Source organism: Microcaecilia unicolor, chromosome 3, assembly GCF_901765095.1.
Source record: "Microcaecilia unicolor chromosome 3, aMicUni1.1, whole genome shotgun sequence".
In the NCBI taxonomy this organism is placed as follows: Eukaryota; Metazoa; Chordata; class Amphibia; order Gymnophiona; family Siphonopidae; genus Microcaecilia; species Microcaecilia unicolor.
In genome coordinates, this window is record NC_044033.1 from 200,794,357 (window position 1) to 200,813,456 (window position 19,100).

The following is a 19,100-nucleotide window of genomic DNA, read 5'->3' on the forward strand; positions in this document are numbered from 1 at the left end:
AGCACATTTTGAGAAGGCCGAAAAGACTCCAGTTATAACACCGCAACCTTATCTTACATAATGAATATTTGAAGAAGGGTTCTGTGTTCCTGACTGTGTTTAAGTACTTGGAAGCAAACATTTATTCAGAGCTGGAGACGGTCGACGCAACATGACTCGCACAAACAGAAGCTTAGCGTGTTAAGCGCTTGGCCCTCACTCAATATACTAGGCACATTTACACTTCAACAACAGAAGAAGCGGCTCACATAATGCAAGCAAGAGCCCTGGGGATCTTGGGCTTGTCGATAGGGAAAGAGCAAGATTTAATCCAACAGCATCAGCAATGCCAGAGATGTTGCAGGCCCTGCTGTCCTTAAATTCATAGTATTATGTGAGTCTCCAGACATCTGGGTTTGCATTAGGACTTTGTGTACAAGGGTCAGTCTGAGTCCTTGTTTCTGCATGTGGACGTTCGTTCTCAAGCTTGGGTCTGAGTTTTGGGCATACTACTACTACTGCATCCAAAGGTTTGCAGCTTCCACAAATGTGCAGGGCCACCGAGAGACTAAGCTGGGAGCAGGGCAAACAATCTCGAGGTGTCCTGTTGCCCCCTACAGGCCCCCCCCCATCTGGCAGTAGCTTACTGCTCACTTGGTCTGTCTCCTGTTCCTATGTGCAGAGTTATGATGTTAACTGTGCTTTGCCGGCTACAAGTCCTTCCTGGAAATTGGAAGTACTTCACATAGGATGTGCAGAGCAGAGTTAACATGATGACATGATAACTCGACTCACAGACCAATCCACCCTTCTGTCTGTGCCTGCCACCGGAAGTTTGAAGAACGTGACTTTTCTATTGTCGGCGCCGGGCTCCCCTTGGAGGCTAGGCCTGGGGAATCTTGCCACCCCTCTCGGCCGCCCTGTAAAGGTGTGTCAAGAGACAGTGGAGACATGTTGGGCAGTGTGTAACTGAATTCTCAAAGGCCAGTGGACAAAAGCTGTAGTATTCCACACTGTGTGAATTATGAGAAAGCCAGCTTGAGTTTTTAAGAAAATAATATGTGACAGAAGACTTCTACAACACACACATGTGGCTTGGGGGGGGAGGGGGAGGGGAAGGGAGGCATACTCTACTGATGAGATTTTAGTCAGCTAACCTAGAAGGAAGTGGCAGCATGGTTAAAACACTTGCTTTCCCCTTCTGGGGTAGCTGGTTCAAATCCCATCAGTAGAACATGCCCCCCCCAAGCCACATGTGGGACAGAAGAATGATATACAATTACAGTTGGAATGTGCAAGAAGAAAATTCAGCTTATTTTCAGGGCATTTTTCATGATTTTTTGACATTTTTTTTCAGTTGCTTCACACATCTGTTTTTAATTTAAAAAAAAAATATATATATATATCTTAATGGGTGCTAGAATTTAAAAAAAAATGTGTTAAATTGACAACCTATGAATTAATGCATATTAAGTCAAGTATCAAGTTGATTTGATCTACCATTAATTAACATGAGCTAAACTGATGTAATTCACACTAAATTTGTTTAAGACCACTTAATGAATGACCATCCCTAATATACAGATGCAAGAGTCAGTAATTTTGCTCCTCAAGGTCAAGGCCATGAAGCTTGGTGACTTGTAACTCTTCAGCCTTTAGTGAATGGTTGAGTCTATTTCTTACCGCTTAACATATCTGGAATATTCTCGCTAAGTACTATGTCTTCAGTACATAAGCAGTGTGACCTCAGACTTGGGAGATCTCAAGCCAAAACTACATGTCACCCCAGTTCCATGGACATACTTCCAGTACAAAAACATAACTCAACTATGGCAGATGCATGAACAGAAATATCTCAGTACAGGGTGTGAAACTGGAGTCATGGGTTACTCATTCCTTTCTGTGGACCGATACCCTGACAGAAGGATGATAAGCTGGTATACAATATAATCTCCTTCCAAGATTCATAAATGCAGAGAGATGGGATAATGACCTTCGTTTTGCCCGATTAAAACTCCTAAAATATTCTTCTAACAGAAAGCAGATAAAGAAAACCTATCGAGGAAGTGTCAAAAAGGAAGGGAACTCGATTTTGGTTATTTACATAAGTATAGGGTAGTCCATGATCTCACCCAGTGAGCTGTGTCCTGAAAACTGAAGAGATCATTCAAAAGGAGGGGCTGTTCTTCAACTATCTAGGGTTTAACGTGCCAGGTTGGGATTTAGCAGAACATGAGGTTTAATCACCAACTGCTCCAGCGATCTTTTCTTTCTGTTCAGCCATGCATGAGCCGATGAACTCTTTACCTCCTGTGACATCAAAAACAAGTTTCTGGCTGCCTTGCCTGGTTAATGCCAACCGATGGAATCTGAGGTCTTGGAGCACTGCCCTGCCACCAAGGCATGTAAGAGAAATTCAATTTAAAGGGATCCCAGCATATAAACAAAAAACTCTGTATTCAGAAAGGATAAACCACAGGAACTCCGAATTATCACACTATCATGAGTACTTTGGGATGTCTCATAAGAGAGAGTGCGTTCTTCCCGTTAGTTCCTAGTCTATGGAATCATCTCCCAATTTTTATTAGGGCCAAGTCTTCTCTAATTAAAGGGTTTATTAAAGACACACATTTTTACCAAGGCATTTGGGGGTTCCCGGAATCTAGATTTGCTAATGGGGTTCTGTCTCCAATAGATGCAATGGGTATGTTAGCTTTTTTTTTATTTAGGTTTTTATGTTTTATGTTTTTCTTTAATGCTATGAGTGAATAGGTATTTTCTACATTTTAATGGAGTTCCTTTCATAATTTCATGTAATTTGTAAACTGCTGTGAACTGCAGAAGTCAAGCGGTCCAGCAAGTTTTAATAAACAAACACGCAATCAAGCATGGATTTTCCTGGAGATGTATTTGGGATTCCTGGGACTGTCTCTTCATGTTCAAGTGTACAGCGCTGTGTACGTCTAGTAGCGCTTTAGAAATGATAAGTAGTAGTAGTAGTGGGACTGATATATTGTTCTGGTAATACAACCCCCCCCCCCCTGAAGTTGTTATGGTCAGACACCAGACTAGCTTTTCCTGCTGTACAATTCCTGTGCTGCTTGATTTAGGACATAATACCGCATCCAGGACTCTTTAAGACAAGAAAAAGGAAACAGACCACTGGCTCTAACACAAAAGGGGCCATCCTGGTTTCTAAAAGCCTACTCCAGGTAAAAACCAGCCATCCCATCTCTGTCTTATAAAATCAATCCCTAGTAGAGGTTCTACAACAGGACACCTTGGAGCCTTTATGAACGCTCGGTCTGGTCCTACCATTGCCTAAATATCGATGCTCACGTTTACACCTGCTTCACGGCAGATGTGTACGTACATATTTTATAAAACACATGCTTACATCATAACTCCACCCCTGCTCTGCCCAAATGATGACCCTGGGAACACGTGGCACATGTACAAGTGCAAGCCATTGTGTCGACAATCATATCACTGTGAAAGACATTTACAAAATGACCCCCTTACATGCTGTCACATTCAGGGTCATTCATTACACTAGGTCTGCCAACAGGGCCAGGCTGGCAAATTAAAAAGAGCTGAATTTAACTGAATGTGAAATGTCTATTCCTACTTTCCAGTTAGGATCAGTTCAAAATATATTAAATGCACAACATGTCAGTTACAAACCAACCATCAAAGAAGGGATGGAGCATAAACAGCTGCAAATAGCTAATGAGCAAGACCCAGCGAGCATTCAGGCCAACCCTGTCACCCTGTGACTTCTGTTAGATGCAGAAACTCTACCACCTCCCCACACCACTCAAGCACTCTCAGCCATGCCACAGAATCCAGGCATGGACCCAGGGGGAGGAGAAGGGAAGGCTTGCTGCAGGCTTGAAGGTCCTCTGGTAAGTAAGTGTAGCCTAGGCTAGATCAGGTGGTTTATATAGCAAATTCTAGACTGGAATGTACTGCTTACAACCCTTCAGGGGAAGGGAAAGGAAATGGGAATTGATATACTGCTTCTCTGTGGTTACAATCAAAGCGGTTTACATATTATATACAGGTACTTATTTTGCACCTGGGGCAATGGAAAATTAAGTGACTTGCCCAGAGTTGCAGTGGGTTCCACTCAGCACAACTGACTCAACAGATGAGCTGCCCACTGTGGTATACTGCTGGATATTACATTCACAGCTGTACAGCTAGGACAGTGGTTTGCAACCCAGTCCTCAAGGTGCCCCAGCCAGTCAAGATTTCTACATTGAATGAGCACAAGAGATCTGCATGGCAAGGAGGCAGTGCATGCAAATCTTTCATGCACATTCATTGTGGATATCCTGACTGGCTGGAGCATCTCAAGGACTGAATTCAGAACTACTGAGCCAGGGGCCGAAGTTCTTCAGACCTTCCTGAAGAACTTTAGCAAGTAGTGGTGCTTTGAAGGAGCCCTCACCTGCATGGGTGGGTACCTAACATGATAATTTAACCAAGAGAACCTAGCTGTACAATGGGAAGTGGCCCACAATTTTAGACAAGTTCATGCAAAAATTCTTTATCCAGGACACGGGCCACGGAACCATCTTTAGGAATGATTCATTGAAGCAGAAAGCCTATTACCACTGTGACATCTATCTGTCTGCCTACATGCAAGAACTGAAGGCCCTCTCTGAACACAGATTCAACTGAAACATGGTAGAAATGTCTCCGATTTAACGTTCCATCTCTCCTACCAAATTCAGACAAATTAATTCAGGGAGAAGAGCCACTCACAGCCTGTGCCAGGAAAACAGGGCCACCCCTCAAACAGCATTAACTGGAGATGGAAACACAAGATGACTAGGACACAATGACTACATTCTCCAACTTGATCCTTCAATAGTGATGTTGGGTATGACATGTCATCACCACTGCTTCAACCCAACTCTTCTCCTTTGCCGGCTTAATTCCTAAGTGAGGCCTTATAAACCATACAGAGAAACTAGGGGTGCTAAAGATGTACTGTCTAAAAGGAAGACGGGGAAGCGGAGACATACATCACATTAACATTTAGATTACTAGCAGGCTTCCGGAAGACACCAGAAGGAAGCATTTTCCACAGAATGTAAAGTTCAAGCACAAGAAGTCATCATATGAAGTTGAAGGGGAAATGAATATGCAATAATACTTTACCACAGAGGTGATGGAAACCTGAAGCAGACTTAATTATAGGAGCTAAAATTGTGGCAGAAGTCAAGCATGCATGGGGCAGACACAAAGGGCCTGGGTGGGAAGAGACAAGACCACAGATGGAAGAAGGCCTGTGGGGTGCACTGAATGAACTGTCGCTCTTTTCCACTCACTCTTCCTAAGTTTCCATCGTTATGTTTAACAGAAGCCAGATGTCCCATGTTGCGCTAGACCAAACAACATGGCTTCCCTTAGATTACAAGGTACTGTTTTAAGATTAAATTCTGAAACAGGAAAAATACATAAATTTTGGCTTGGATAGCTTTAGCTGGGTTGAAGACTTCGCTTCACAGTCCACCTGCAGACTCAGCAGGAGATGATTTGCCTTTAAAGTACAAAAGGTAAACAAGAAAACACACTAGAAATGAACTGCACAATAACTGAAATATCAGTGGCCCTGTTCTTTCCCCTTGGAAGACATCCAGATCCTGAGAATGACTCATGTCTCTTAATAGCGGAGCAAATTTGTTATAATTTGTTCTCAGTGACCTTCAAAAGGATGAATTTTGCTCCCACCAGGGATGTTTGGCTGAGCTCAGCAGGCTTTCTTCTAAACAGCCCTACAAAACTTGGATGATAGGGGAAAGACTGAACACCACAGCCACAACATCTCTCTCAGTTCATGATATGGGGCTCAGAGAAGGTAGAGTCAGAAGTAACATTAGAAAATATTTCTTCCTGGAAAGGTGGTGTATGCAAGAAATGGATTTCCCAGAGGAGGTGGTACAGACAGAAAAGGTACCAGAATTCAGGAAAGCCTGGGATAAGCCTGGGGAATCCCCAGTTGTGGAGAAATGAGGGAGAAACCAGAGATCAGCTGGGGTCTCTGGCATTGCAGCAGGAGTGAAACTGGGCTGAGACTGGTCAGGTTTTGTATCTTACCAAAACAGCTGGGCCAGTCCAGAGTGAACTCAGTGTAAGAGATCCTCTCAAAGAATACTCACAGTGCTCTATAACTGGGCAATTTCTTCCCTATGAACACACTTCTTCCAACAGGAAAAAATCTCAGAAATTCACATTCAGCAGATTAGCTCAGAACGAGCCCCTCCCCTCCCCCATCACACCAGCTTTGATGTCTCTCACTAATGCTTCAGACTATCAAAGCTGATGTGATAAGAAAAAGATCTATACAGTAAAAGGGAACGAGGCCTCATGGTGCAACTGGTAGGTTGCTTGCCTAGTACCCATGATAAGAACATAAAAATAGCCATACTGTGTCAGACCAAAGGTCCATCAAGCCCAGCATCCTGTTTCCAATAGCGGCCAATCCAGGTCACAAATACCTGACAGAAATTCAATTAGCAGCAACATTCCGTGTTACCAATCCCAAGGAAAGCAGTGGTTTCTCCCATGTCTCTCATGGCTGCCATTTTCACAACACAGCCAGCAGGAGCAACTCAGGATGCTCCTGCCCCAAAAAGGCAGGGGGGGGGGGTGGAGTTCATGGGTGGCCTGGGGAGGGAATGTGTTTTCTGTTGGGGGGAGAGAAGCTGGCTTTGGGGCAGGGGGAGGGACAGGCTTGCAGTGGAGGGGCCATGGTTTCGAATGAAAATGAGTGGCAGGTATCGGCAGCAGATTCAGTTTTGGCCGAAACCAAAACCACTGGTTTTGGATCCTAACCTTTATATTTTATACAGCAAAAAAAAGAGAACAACCCACGCCAGCCACAGAAGCACAAGGCATAGGAAAGCAGAATCCATGACTTTTTCAGCTTCAAAAGCATTTCAGAGAAAGGGCAGGTGCCGCAGAACATTTGTTAAAAGGTTTTATTCATTTGCATTCCAACCTAAAAAACACCAGTCAGTCTGCTGCAGGGGGGTATGAAGCTTTTCTCTCTGTTAGTTATACCACCAACCATATCAAAACTTTCTCTCTCCCCCCCCCCCCCCCCCACTCATTCTTTTATGAGGACTGCTCTTCCACATGCAAATGGGAAAAAATGTTTCAAGGTGGAACAGAAGGGAGTGAGAGGGTTCACATATCATCAGAAAAGTTTCCAGTGTTTGGTAAAAGCTCTTCTTGCTGCATATATGGGCCGGGAACACAAGTACAGCTATAAAGGGGAACTATGTGATCACTGAGGCCATTCCTCCTGTTATGCTAATGAAGGCATACAGCAAAAGAAAACTGGATGTGCCTCCTCCATAATAGCCTTGCTGAAAGTCACCTAGATCCCCGTCAAACTCCAGCCACTTCCCAGAGTGCATCTTGTAAGACCATAGGCCACCTTGCCCCCAGCTTTTGGGTAGATTGGTACAGGTTGTGCTTCTGACCTGATCTTGAACTCTGGAATGAAAAGCTCCTTTGATTCCTCCTGGGAAACACTCAACAACTTGGCTGTTTTTGTGTGTGTGTGGGGGGGGGGGGGGGGGGGGGGGGGATACGCAAAAATTTGACTGTCTGAACTGCCTTGACGACTCCCTTCCTAGGAAATATACCAGAACATGCTGGTTTCATAATAAAATTAATTCAACATAAAAGTCAAGAATAAACTCGACATTTGCATTCAAGTGGCTCCAGTTCAGAGTTATTTAAAACTGTGAACGAGGATCCGGTTGCGCATTCTCAGTAAGGTGGAGTGATAACCAGGAACTGGACGGTAATTTTAATGACATCTTTGTTCCATTCAACTTTGAGCCGATGATGGCTAGGTCATAAGCTCCATGCCACCTTAATAGGCGAGGGATCCCATCTGAATGACAGGCCCTGTACAATAAATGTCTGGATTTTGACATTTCTCCTACAAATTCTAATCTTCTGTTATCAGATTGCTAAAAAAACATTCTGACTCAGGGATTCCTCTTGTGACTGCTGGGTGTTTCTCTGCTGATAGAGAGGCCTTATCGGGGATCACACCCAGCGTGCAGACTTGCTAAACCTTTCAGCAGGGATCATGTGACCAAATGACGCTGACAATAACTATTTTAAGAAGGCTGAACTTGTGTTCTGTCTGCAGCGAGAAAGATTCATCATACATGCAATCAGTGACTTCACCGATCAGATGTTGTTTATCAAACTTCCTCTCAATTCCCATGGCTTTGCTTCAGAGAAAGTACCTTGTTCCAGCATCATTGCTGAATGAGCTCACTGGGTACCAATGTGTGTGGTGTCACTGGGGATGCCAGAGGGATGTGGAGTGTGAAATTGTCTTGAGAGAACTCTTAACATTTCTTAAAAGGCCCCAATGTAAACTTCCACTTCACACAAAACGCATTAGAGATGTGCCCCACAAAAATAATTTCTATTTGTTTCAGTCATTTTTGGAATTTCCCCCCATTTTTTGTTCATTTCACACATTAAAAAAAAAAAATTTCTACCATGTTAAAATGTTTTAATGCGTGTTAATTCAAAGCGGGTCAAATCAATTTAACATGCACAAAAATTTTAGGCCTCCAATGGGTGAAGTCAGACAGCGCTAAAGAAATAATCTGGAGCTACAAATTAGTTCTCTTGAAATTTGATTCACCCTAGAATTGGATAATTGCTCAGCTCCCACGTCAGAACAAGTATTGCCTCCAGGCTCCCAATCGCACATCACAAAATAAAATCACTCAGTAGCTGTGATGAATAACAAGGATGCTATTCTGGTGGACATATGCCAGGGGTTCATAAATTGCCGCAACAATCCTTCAGTCTCAAAAAGCAAGGTGTAGTGCCCACCGGTGCACGGAGCCAAACATAACATGGCGCCGTGCCCCGACGGGCATGTGTAAAACTAACCCAGCGGGAGTGGGAGGAAAGGGGCCGAGCACAGGGGGAGGTTTCCCGCCGGCCCTTGGTATCCCGCTAGGAGGGGAGGGGACGGACGAGGGGGTATAACTCCCGGGCCCAGCCAGGACGCCATAGTTTTTCGGCGTCCGGGGATCGGCTTGCACCCGCCCACCCTCCCTGACAGATACGACCAGCATGTATTTAAGTCGCAGCTTTGGCGGGGTACCCAAGCCTGATGGAGTAAGTTAGGCATCTGGGACAGCTGCGCTTACGGTTGAGCTCCCTTGCTGTGCGGCGGGGAGCTCTGTATATGGTTGTCAGTCTTGCTAATGGCAGCGGACTGGGTGGGGCTGTTATGCCGGAAAGTTGGTTGGCTTGGGTATACCTAGTGCAAATTCTGATGATATGAAATAAAATAAAATAAAGCTGCGGCCAAGTTGTGCCATGATATAAACGTATTGTCTCCTGAATTTATTGCATCATCACATTTACTCGGCAGGCACGAGGGGTCTCGGCTGCTTATGATAAGTTCTCCATCAGGCTCATCCCGACTCACTAGAGCCATTTTTATCTTACGACCCGTTTTACGGGAACTCTCCCTCCCCCGGGCAGTCAGAGTAACACAACTCTCTGCCAATATTTCCTGCATGGGCATAGTGCATTGTTCTGTTCAGGAGACAACTGTGTGGACTCCTGACTCAGCCCCTCAAATCCTACTGAAAAAGGAAAATACCTTCACATTCTCAGAATTCCCCTCCGCCCCTGCTTTTTAACATCTGGATGCATCCAGAAGATGACAGGGTGTGTTGCAGTCCTAGAAAACATCTGTTAAGTACAAGGACCATGTTAGGGGAGGACAGGTGGAGAAAGGACTTAGCAGCACAGCCCAGCCTGGGAGTGCAGAGTTTCTGAAGGACCGAAAATAGTACCTGCAACCTCAATAAATGCCAGGGACCAGGGCCAAACATTGTTTTTATACTGCTGAAAATCATTACAGACCACTCTGATGCTATCCAGAAAGCTCAGGAGCAGAGCCAGAAAATACCAGCAGGTGGAGATATTCAGTGCTGCTGAGTATCTGGGTAATTAGGACAGTATAAAAGCAGTGGCGTACCAAGGGGGGGGGGGGCGGTGGGTGCGGTCCGCCCTGGGTGCACGCCGCTGGGGGAGGGTGCCGTGCAGCCTGTCCGCTACGTTCGTCTGTGCTCCCTCTGCCCCAGAACAGGTTACTTCCTGTTCTGGGGCAGAGGGAGCATGGAAACGAACGAAGAAGACAGGCCCGCGGCACCCCCCCCCCCACAGGCGTGCACCCGGGGGGGGGGGGGGGGGTCGCACTGCACCTGGGGGTGGGGCGCATCAGCGATCCACCTGGGTGTCAGCCCCCCTAGGAACACCACTGTATAAAAGCTGCCTTAAGTTATCTGGATAACGGCAGTCCCCCTAACACCACACCCCAATATCCAGACAGTTGCCGGCACTGAATATTCAAGAATTTTTTTTTTTGTTACATTTGTACCCCGTGCTTTTCCCACTCATGGCAGGCTCAATGCGGCTACATATTGTATATAGGTACTATTTGTACCTGGGGCAATGGAAGGTTAAGTGACTTGCCCCAGAGTCAGAAGGAGCTGCCTGTGCCTGAAGTGGGAATCGAACTCAGTTCCTCAGTTCCCAGGACCAAAGTCCACCACCTAACCACTAGGCCACTCCTGCAGCTGGAGTCTAAAAGAAACAGACTGCGGAGCCGAAATATTGTCCCCGAACTGTTAAGGGATCAGCTTACACAAGAGCTTCCCGAAGTGTGGGTCGGGATCCCCCAAATGGGGGTCGCAAAACCACAATTAGGGCCACGATATGGGTGGACTCACACAATTTTATTTTGGCTGCTATCATGGCTCCAGCCACAAAAAGATGTATAAGCATGCTTCAACCCTAATGGAAAATTCTCAGTGCCCACAAGACAGACCTCACACTTTGTGGGAAAAAGATGTTTTCATCACCAAATTCTTTTGCATTCTAAGCGTCAATCAGACATGTTTATGTTGTATGTCCTAAGGCTCTGGTCTTCACTCCCAGTCCTCAAGGGCTGCTAACAGGACGGGTGTTCAGGATATCCCTCATGAATATGCATAAGCAGTGTGTTTCTTCTAGCAAAAAAGGTGCTGATACTCAAATGCTAGGCCACCCTTCAGGGGTGGGGAGATCACTGAGGGACCCACCCCACAATTGCCAGGCCCCCTGCAACCAGTCCCAGAATATATGACAAGGCAGAATTAGTGTGTAGAGCCTGACCTCTTTCATTAAAATTTGGGGTCCATAGGTCAATTTAAGAGACAATGGAAAAGGTGCCGGTACTCAGTGCCCCCAAGTACCCCCTCAAAAAAAAGCCCTGTGCATAAGTGAGATTTGCATGCTTAGTACTTCCATTGTATGCCACTCTCTCTCATGCATGTACATGAGGATATTCTGAAAACCTGACCTGTTTGCGGACCCTGAAGGACTGGAGTGAGGACCACTGCCCTAGTTCTTCACCAAGCTGAGAGGTCCTCTGCTTCTAATCTCTCCATAGTACTCTGGTTTTAGCTGTATCTTTACCAAATTAATTGAAGATCCACTTCACCTAATCGCACTGGTTTGGACGAATTCAGAACGTAGTATCTGTTTATCAGGGAGTGCCATGTTCCAGATGGACACCCAAACATTAGAGGAGCTGATGTCAAAAATAACTACGCAAGATACCTTAGGAGATGATAAAAGCGCACAAGGAAACTCATGGGTAGACATCCTACGAAGAAAACAGACTAGAGTCCATTCAGATGTCAGAACACCAGTAGGTTGTGATGAGCAATTCATTTTAATAATAAGCAATTTACAGTATAAATGTGTGTCTTTTCTTTTAATGACCACATTTCCAGACGGCTTATTAAGACAGCCAAGTTTATACTCTAGCCTTGTTTGCACATCGGGAGAGAAAACAGCTCTAATTATGAGAATTGGAGCCATGACCACATACAGAGTAATTACCACCCTAAGTCAACGTAGGGTGAGTTGCTCTGTCATTATATTATTAGTCACCCAAGTAGAAACACAAGAACACAACATTCACTCTCAGCCTACAGGTTACACAAGAGCTAAAATGAATGCAAAGCTCAGTAAAGATGGCAGAATGCAGGTATTAGAAGCTGCTCAACCACAGAGGTAGCAGAAATCCAAGATGCCGTGCTGAGAACATCTGTGAACCCAGAGTATAAGAATGAGAATTACAAGCTCTTACTCCGATCCACCTGTTTAAATGAAACCAGTTCTGTTTGTATGCAATAAAAGGGAAATTACTTTCAAAATTCAGTGTTTCTTATGACATAATTATATGCAAAGTTGGAACCATAAGACTACACTGCAGACTATATGTGTGAAGTAGTAAATAAAGCCCTCATTTCCTTAGCGATTAACTGGCTAATTAGAATACGGTATTTCCAACTCAATCAGAACTGGCCTCTATTGGGTCTAGGGTTTGCAAATGCCTGACTTTCCCTCTTTACATCCTCCAGAACTGGATGGTTTACATCCCAGAGTGCTGTAAGAACCTGAAAAATTAAACTACAGATCTACTACGATAATAATTTGTAACCTAATCATAAAAATTCATCCACGATACCTGAAGATTGGAAGGGTGAGGGCATTGTCAACTCAGTGGCGGGCAAAATGGTAGCATGGTTTAACTGGGTCGGTCAATATGAATTCAGTCAAAGAACTCTTGCCTCACCAACCTGCTACATTTTTTCAAGTCCCAAATAAACATGTGAGCCAATGCGTTTGGATTTTCAGAAACTGCTTGACAAAATACCACACGAGAGAAAGACATGGGATAGGAGACGATGTTCTGCGGTAGACTGGGAAACTGGTTTGAATAGAAACAGAGTAGGCTCTAAGGGACAATTTTCTTAATGGGGGAAGGTGAACAGTGAATTGTCACAGGGATCAGTATTCGGACTGATTATTTAATTTATAAATTATCTAACATTGGAGTGATGAATGGGGTGATCTAAGTTAGAGATGACACAAAATTATTAAAAGTTTGTCAAACACATGCAGACAGTGAAAAATTTGAAGGAGGGTCTTAGGAAATTGGAAGAGTGGGCATCCAAATGGCAGATGAAATTTAATGAGGACAAATGCAAAATAATGCACCTCCGGGAAGAATAACCTAATATTTATCAAGTTCGCTAATTTGGAATGACCTCCCTTGGAAATTAGATTGATCCAAAGCTTTTTACTGTTTAAAAGATGTTAAAAATCTACCTTTTTAAGAAGTTTCTATGTGTTTGAATGATTAATTATGGTTTCTTAAAGTGGAAATATGTAATGTTTGTTATACTGTTCTCACTTGACATTGTATTTGAGTACTGTTCACCAGATATTGCTGGGGTTTTTTCTTATTGTAATCCGCATAAAAATCCATTTGGGTAATTAAAACGTAAAAACAGCCATAACGTGTCAGACCAGTGGTCCATCTAACCCAATATCCTGCTTCAAACAATGGCCAATCAACAAGTACATGGCAGAAACCAAATTAGTAGCATCAGTCCATGCTACCAATGCCGGGGCAAGCAGTGGCTTCCCCATTCATCTCAATAACAAACTATGGACTTTTCTTCCAGAATATAAGAACGTATGTAAAGTAAACATAGTAGATGGCGGCAGAAAAAGACCTGCACGGTCCATCCAGTCTGCCCAACAAGATAAACTCATATGTGCTACTTTTTGTGTATACCTTGCCTTGATTTGTACCTGTCCTTTTCAGGGCACAGACCATATAAGTCTGCCCAGCACTATCCCCGCCTCCCAACCACCAGTCCCGCCTCCCACCACCAGTTCTGGCACAGACCGTATAAGTCTGCCAGCACTATCCCCGCCTCCCAACCACGAGTCCGCCTCCACCACCGGCTCTGGCACAGACCGTATAAGTCTGCCCAGCACCATGCCCGCCTCCCACCACCGGCTCTGCCACCCAATCTCGGCTAAGCTCCTTAGGATCCATTCCTTCTGAACAGGATTCCTTTATGTTTATCCCACGCATATCCCATCAAGCCCAGCATCCTTTTTCCAACAGTGGCCAATCCAGGTCACAAATACCTGGCAAGATCCCAAAACAGTACATTTTACGCTGCTTATCCTAGAAATCAGCAGTGGATTTTCCCCGTCCATTTTAATAATGGCTTATGGACTTTAGGAAGCCAACCAAATCTTTTTTAAACCCCGCTAAGCTACAGCTTTTACTACATTCTCTGGAAACGAATTCCAGAGTTTAATTACATGAGTGAAGAAATATTTTCTCCGATTCGTTTAATTTACTACTTTGTAGCTTCATTGCGTGCCCACTAGTCCCAGTATTTTTGGAAAGAGTAAAAAACTAGGACTAGGGTGGCACACAATGAAGCTACAAAGTAGGTGAGGTGCACTATTATGGTATAATAATAGTATATATATATATATATATATATATATATATATATATATAGATAGATATAGATATAGATATAGTAATAATAAAAGTATAGCTAAATTATGCCAGATTCCACATTAGGGGTCACCACTAAGGAAAGGATCTAGGTGTCATCGTGGACAATACATTTTAAATCTTCTATTCAGCATGCAGTAGCAACCAAAAAAGCAATAGAATATTTGGAATTATGAGGAAAGGAATATAATATTTTTTATTTCATTTTCTAAACACCTCTGTATCGCCCCATGGTGCGACTCCACCTTGAGCACTGTATATAACTGTGGTTACTGAATCTCAAGCAAGATATAGTGGAATGAGAAAAGGTACAGAGAAGGGTGACCAAAATGATTAAGGCAGAAGCGCAGCCAGGTTGGAGAGTGGACTGCCAACAGCGCCAGCGTGTATTTTAAACATGACAGATCATGTCAAATATAGGCGCCAGCAGAAGTCCGTTTGGAGGGGGGGCGGCCACTCCCCTGGTGACCCACCTAGCTATGCCTTTGGATTAAGGGGATGGAATGACTCTCATATGAGGAAAGGCTAATAGGACTCTTCAGGCTGGAAAAAAGATGGCCAAGGGGAGATATGATAAAAGGTCTTCAAAATCCTGAGTGGAGGCAAATCAATCAAAGTATAAAGGTCAGGGTACATGCCATGAAATTACTAAGTAGCACATTTAATAAAAATCAGAAAATAATATTTTTTTCACTCAATGAATATATTAAGCTCTGGAATTTGTCACCAGGGAGCATGGCAAAAAAAATCTATTAAGCACTGCTGGGTGTAAAAAAAAAAAAGGGTTTGGACAAGTTCCTGAAAGAAAAGTCCATAAACCATTAAGGCAGACATGTGGAAGCCACTGCTTATCCTTGGGGGCAAGTAGTGGGAGACTCTGCCAGGTACTTGTGACCTGGATTGGCCACTTTCAGACAGGATACTGGGTTTCATGGACCTTTTGGTTTGACCCAGTATGGCTATTCTTATTTTCTCACCTAACTCATTTAGTGCAATCATTCCACAGCAACAGGTCTTGGCTGGTGGGCCCTGCATCTCCATCCAGAATCCAGATCTTCCACTGGGTAATGCTTTCCCCACTCAACTTCCAGTTTTACTCCCCCCCTTTGTCTAGCCCAGACATTGTAAGGATGATTAGTGGGTAGGGGTTCCAGACTGTGGCTCCCTCAGAAGCGTCACTACTGAACAGTATCTGTGAATTTCTCTACATCCCCATGCCCCTCCTAGGCTATGTAATGGCAGCAAAGAAATACTGTTTTCTATCAGCCCTTCTACAACCTACTCTGGCTTATTTTATATACCCAATCCTTAAGTTTCACTTTTCTGATTCCTTTGTTCGGCCAGTGCAAATCAGAAACTATTTCTAGCACGTGAAGCTGCACACCCTTTATCTTCAAAAGAGTCTGAAACATTAACAAAGAGGATGACTCAAATGCCAGTCTTGTATAAATGTCCCTCCCTGCCATGTGTACAGTGCTTTACCTTCCCAAAAACAGGCTGTAAGTAGCGGGTGGTTTATAAATGTAAATGAGAGGTGTTCCCCACCACACCAAGCACGATACTGGGCAATCAAGTGCATGGAACCTTCAAGACAACCCCAAGGTTATTGTGCTATGGCTATGAACCCATCTACAATACCCAACTTTTTCAAAGAATTGAAGCTGTTCGCTAGAAATATCCCTCCACCCCCACTCAACCAGGTGAGGCAGAAAATGGGGTACATAGAAGGGAGAGAAGGTCAACCTCTCTCAATAAAGGGGTTGCTGAAGCACCCATGGAGCTGGCATCTATTCACACAGCCAACTTGAGTATACCAGAAAGAAGGTCACGGTTGCAGCTCCTCAGTACCTCTCCACTCTTATCTTTCCCTACATTCCTCCCCGAGAACTCCATTCATTGGGTAAATCTCTCCTATCTGTACCCTTCTCTTCCACTGCCAGCTCCAGACTCTGTTCCTTTTATCTTGCTGCACCATATGCCTGGAGCTGGAATAGACTTCCTGAGCCGGTAGATCGAGCTCCATCTCTGGCCATCTTCAAATCTAGGCTAAAAGCCCACCTTTTTGATGCTGCTTTTAACTCTTACCCCTATTCATCTGTACAATACCCTTGTATGTTTTATCTTTCCCACCTTATAATTCCCTTATCACTTATTTGTCTGTTTGTCTGTCCTGATTAGATCATAAGCTCTTTTGAACAGGGAATGTCTCTTCATGTACAAGTGCACAGCGCTGCATACGTCTAGCAGAGCTATAGAAATAAGTAGTAGTAGTAGTAGAATCAACTGGTATGGTCTTAATCCGCATTAGTCTGCAAAATTGTACAGTCCTCGCTCTGTGCCGTGTCCAACAGGCATCTATCTTGTACAACAGCCTGCCCCAGTATGGGCAGGATTTCATGTGAAAAGCAACACAGACGTTCCACAATTGACCATGGTACGATGCATTTTATCTTCTCAACTAGGGTGTTCAAGATGCTACCTTATAGTTTGCTGAACTAACAAATCACAGAGATATAGAAGCAATTTCCTCCAAGGTGCCAGGCATGCCTGCTTATTTTCCTCTCCTTTTAGAGGCTACTGGGTTTCAAGGCAACAGCAGCCAATGTATTAGCCTGGAGAATGCCATAATTATAATTTTTAAAAGAAGTTTTAAAAGACATCCTGCTTGAGAAACAATGCCAAGCGTCAAGCTCCTATTTCCATGATGCCTGAATCAACTTAGGCACCATCCACTATGTCCTCAAAACAGGTCAAAGTTCACACGCTTCTAACTAGGTTTGAAACCCAATTCAGGGATCTGGGGTTTGGCTGGGGAGGCTATATCTTCTGAGCAGCGCTCACAGCCCCTGGGGGCCATCGAGTAATAGTGACACCTAGTGGCCAAGTAAGAGCCCAGAGATGCAGGGTTCTGGAACAAGCCTTGGTACACGGCTTCAGTCAATAACTGTCACTTCCATGATGGGGCCGAGTTGGGAGATATATAAAATGAGAAGGGAAGGTGGGATCCCCAGGTAGCTGTGAATGAATATTCATGATGACTGATCTCACTGAGGTACAAAGCAAGAGCAGGAGAAAACTGCTTGGGGCCCTTAGCAATGGTTAATCTATTTACGCTTAAAAGGTCAGGTTCTGCCATCACAGAACAGCTGGTTGACACAGAAAACATAGATAGCTCTACCCAATTACTGTAAATAGCTCCAGCCTTAGGGATTAGTACTACAATGGGTCAGAACAAGAAGTCCATTAAAGCCCAGTATCCTCTCTCCAAAAGTGTCAAACCCAGGTCACAAGTACCCAGCAGTACCCTAAAGTAGATCCATTCATTTTTGCTCACACTCAGATTAAGTGGTGGCTTTCCCACGGATAATGATGATTTAAGGGCTTTTCCTTCAGGAATATCTAAAGCCTTTTTTTTTTTAAACCAAGCTACGCCAACTGTTTTGAGCGGAGGAGAAGGTTAACACCACAGTTCAAGGTCATCCAATCCCCTCCACTAATGAAACCACAGATGCCGAGATTCAATGGCAAGGAATGGGCATCCAACTGAGTCCAGATCAAGACCGCCAACCTAGTTCTTCCCCAAAACTAACTCAAGTTAGTACGGCATTCTGCTGTCACACCACTGCACTGGCTCAATGACACCCATCCGCTGACCTTATCCTGTAGGCACACCGAGCGTTACACGGGAAATAAATGTTTCCAAGCTAAGCCTTCCTCTCATGGAAAACAAATTCCGATTCCAGACACTGTATCTCTGCCCTGTTCTGGCTGCTTTAACATATTCTTTTTTCATATCATTAACAGATGTTTTGCTGTCTGCTCACTATATCAAAGGAAAGCGTAAGGAAGAGTAGGAATTCTGTTGTTTTCCCAATAGGTGGCGCTGGTGGTAGCTGTGGGAGAGGGTACTACATAACTGGAAAATGGACACATTTGCAAATTATCTGGAAGTTACCATTTTCGGAACAGATCTGCATGTTCCAATCAGCTTGGCACTAACACGTGCTAACATCCACCTCTCCCTGGATCAATTGGATGTGGGCAGCACTGAAGAAGACTGGGCTGCTCCTTCAAGGTTCAGTCATCTTTTCACAAATGAATCAAACCTGCCCTGCCAGGTGAAACCAAGAATCAAGGCTGGTCCCCATAGTTTCCTGTCTGTCCAGCGCTTCAAGATGAGGATTAGTTGAATGTACACACAACCCCACACAGACATGCTGGGACACCCTGCAGTCACCAAATCCATCGTATGGTCTTTATCTGTGTAATTTTCTATGTTTCTATGTACAGAGATCTCTGAGGGAGAGGAAGGGATTGTAGAGATTAGTAGATGTGGATGGACAGACTGGATAGATCGTAAGGTCTTTATCCATGTCATTTTCTATGTTTCTTTTTACAGAGGATCTCTGAGGGAGAGGAAGGGATTGTAGAGATTAGTAGATATGGATGGACAGACTGGATAGATCGTAAGGTCTTTATCCATGTCATTTTCTATGTTTCTTTGTACAGAGGATCTCTGAGGGAGAGGAAGGGATTGTAGAGATTAGTAGATATGGATGGACAGACTGGATAGGTCGTATGGTCTATGTGTCATTTTCTATGTTTCTTTATGTACAGAGGATCTCTGAGGGAGAGGAAGGGATTGTAGAGATTAGTAGTTGGTGTG

At 44.1% G+C, this 19,100-nt stretch overlaps 1 protein-coding gene across 3 annotated transcripts in view; it reads right to left on the reverse strand.

Moving 5' to 3' along the window:
• The window catches only part of PKN1 (protein kinase N1), a 113,290-nt gene that overhangs the window by 81,305 nt on the left and 12,885 nt on the right, over positions 1 to 19,100 (reverse strand). The gene's annotated exons all lie outside the window — the stretch shown is intronic.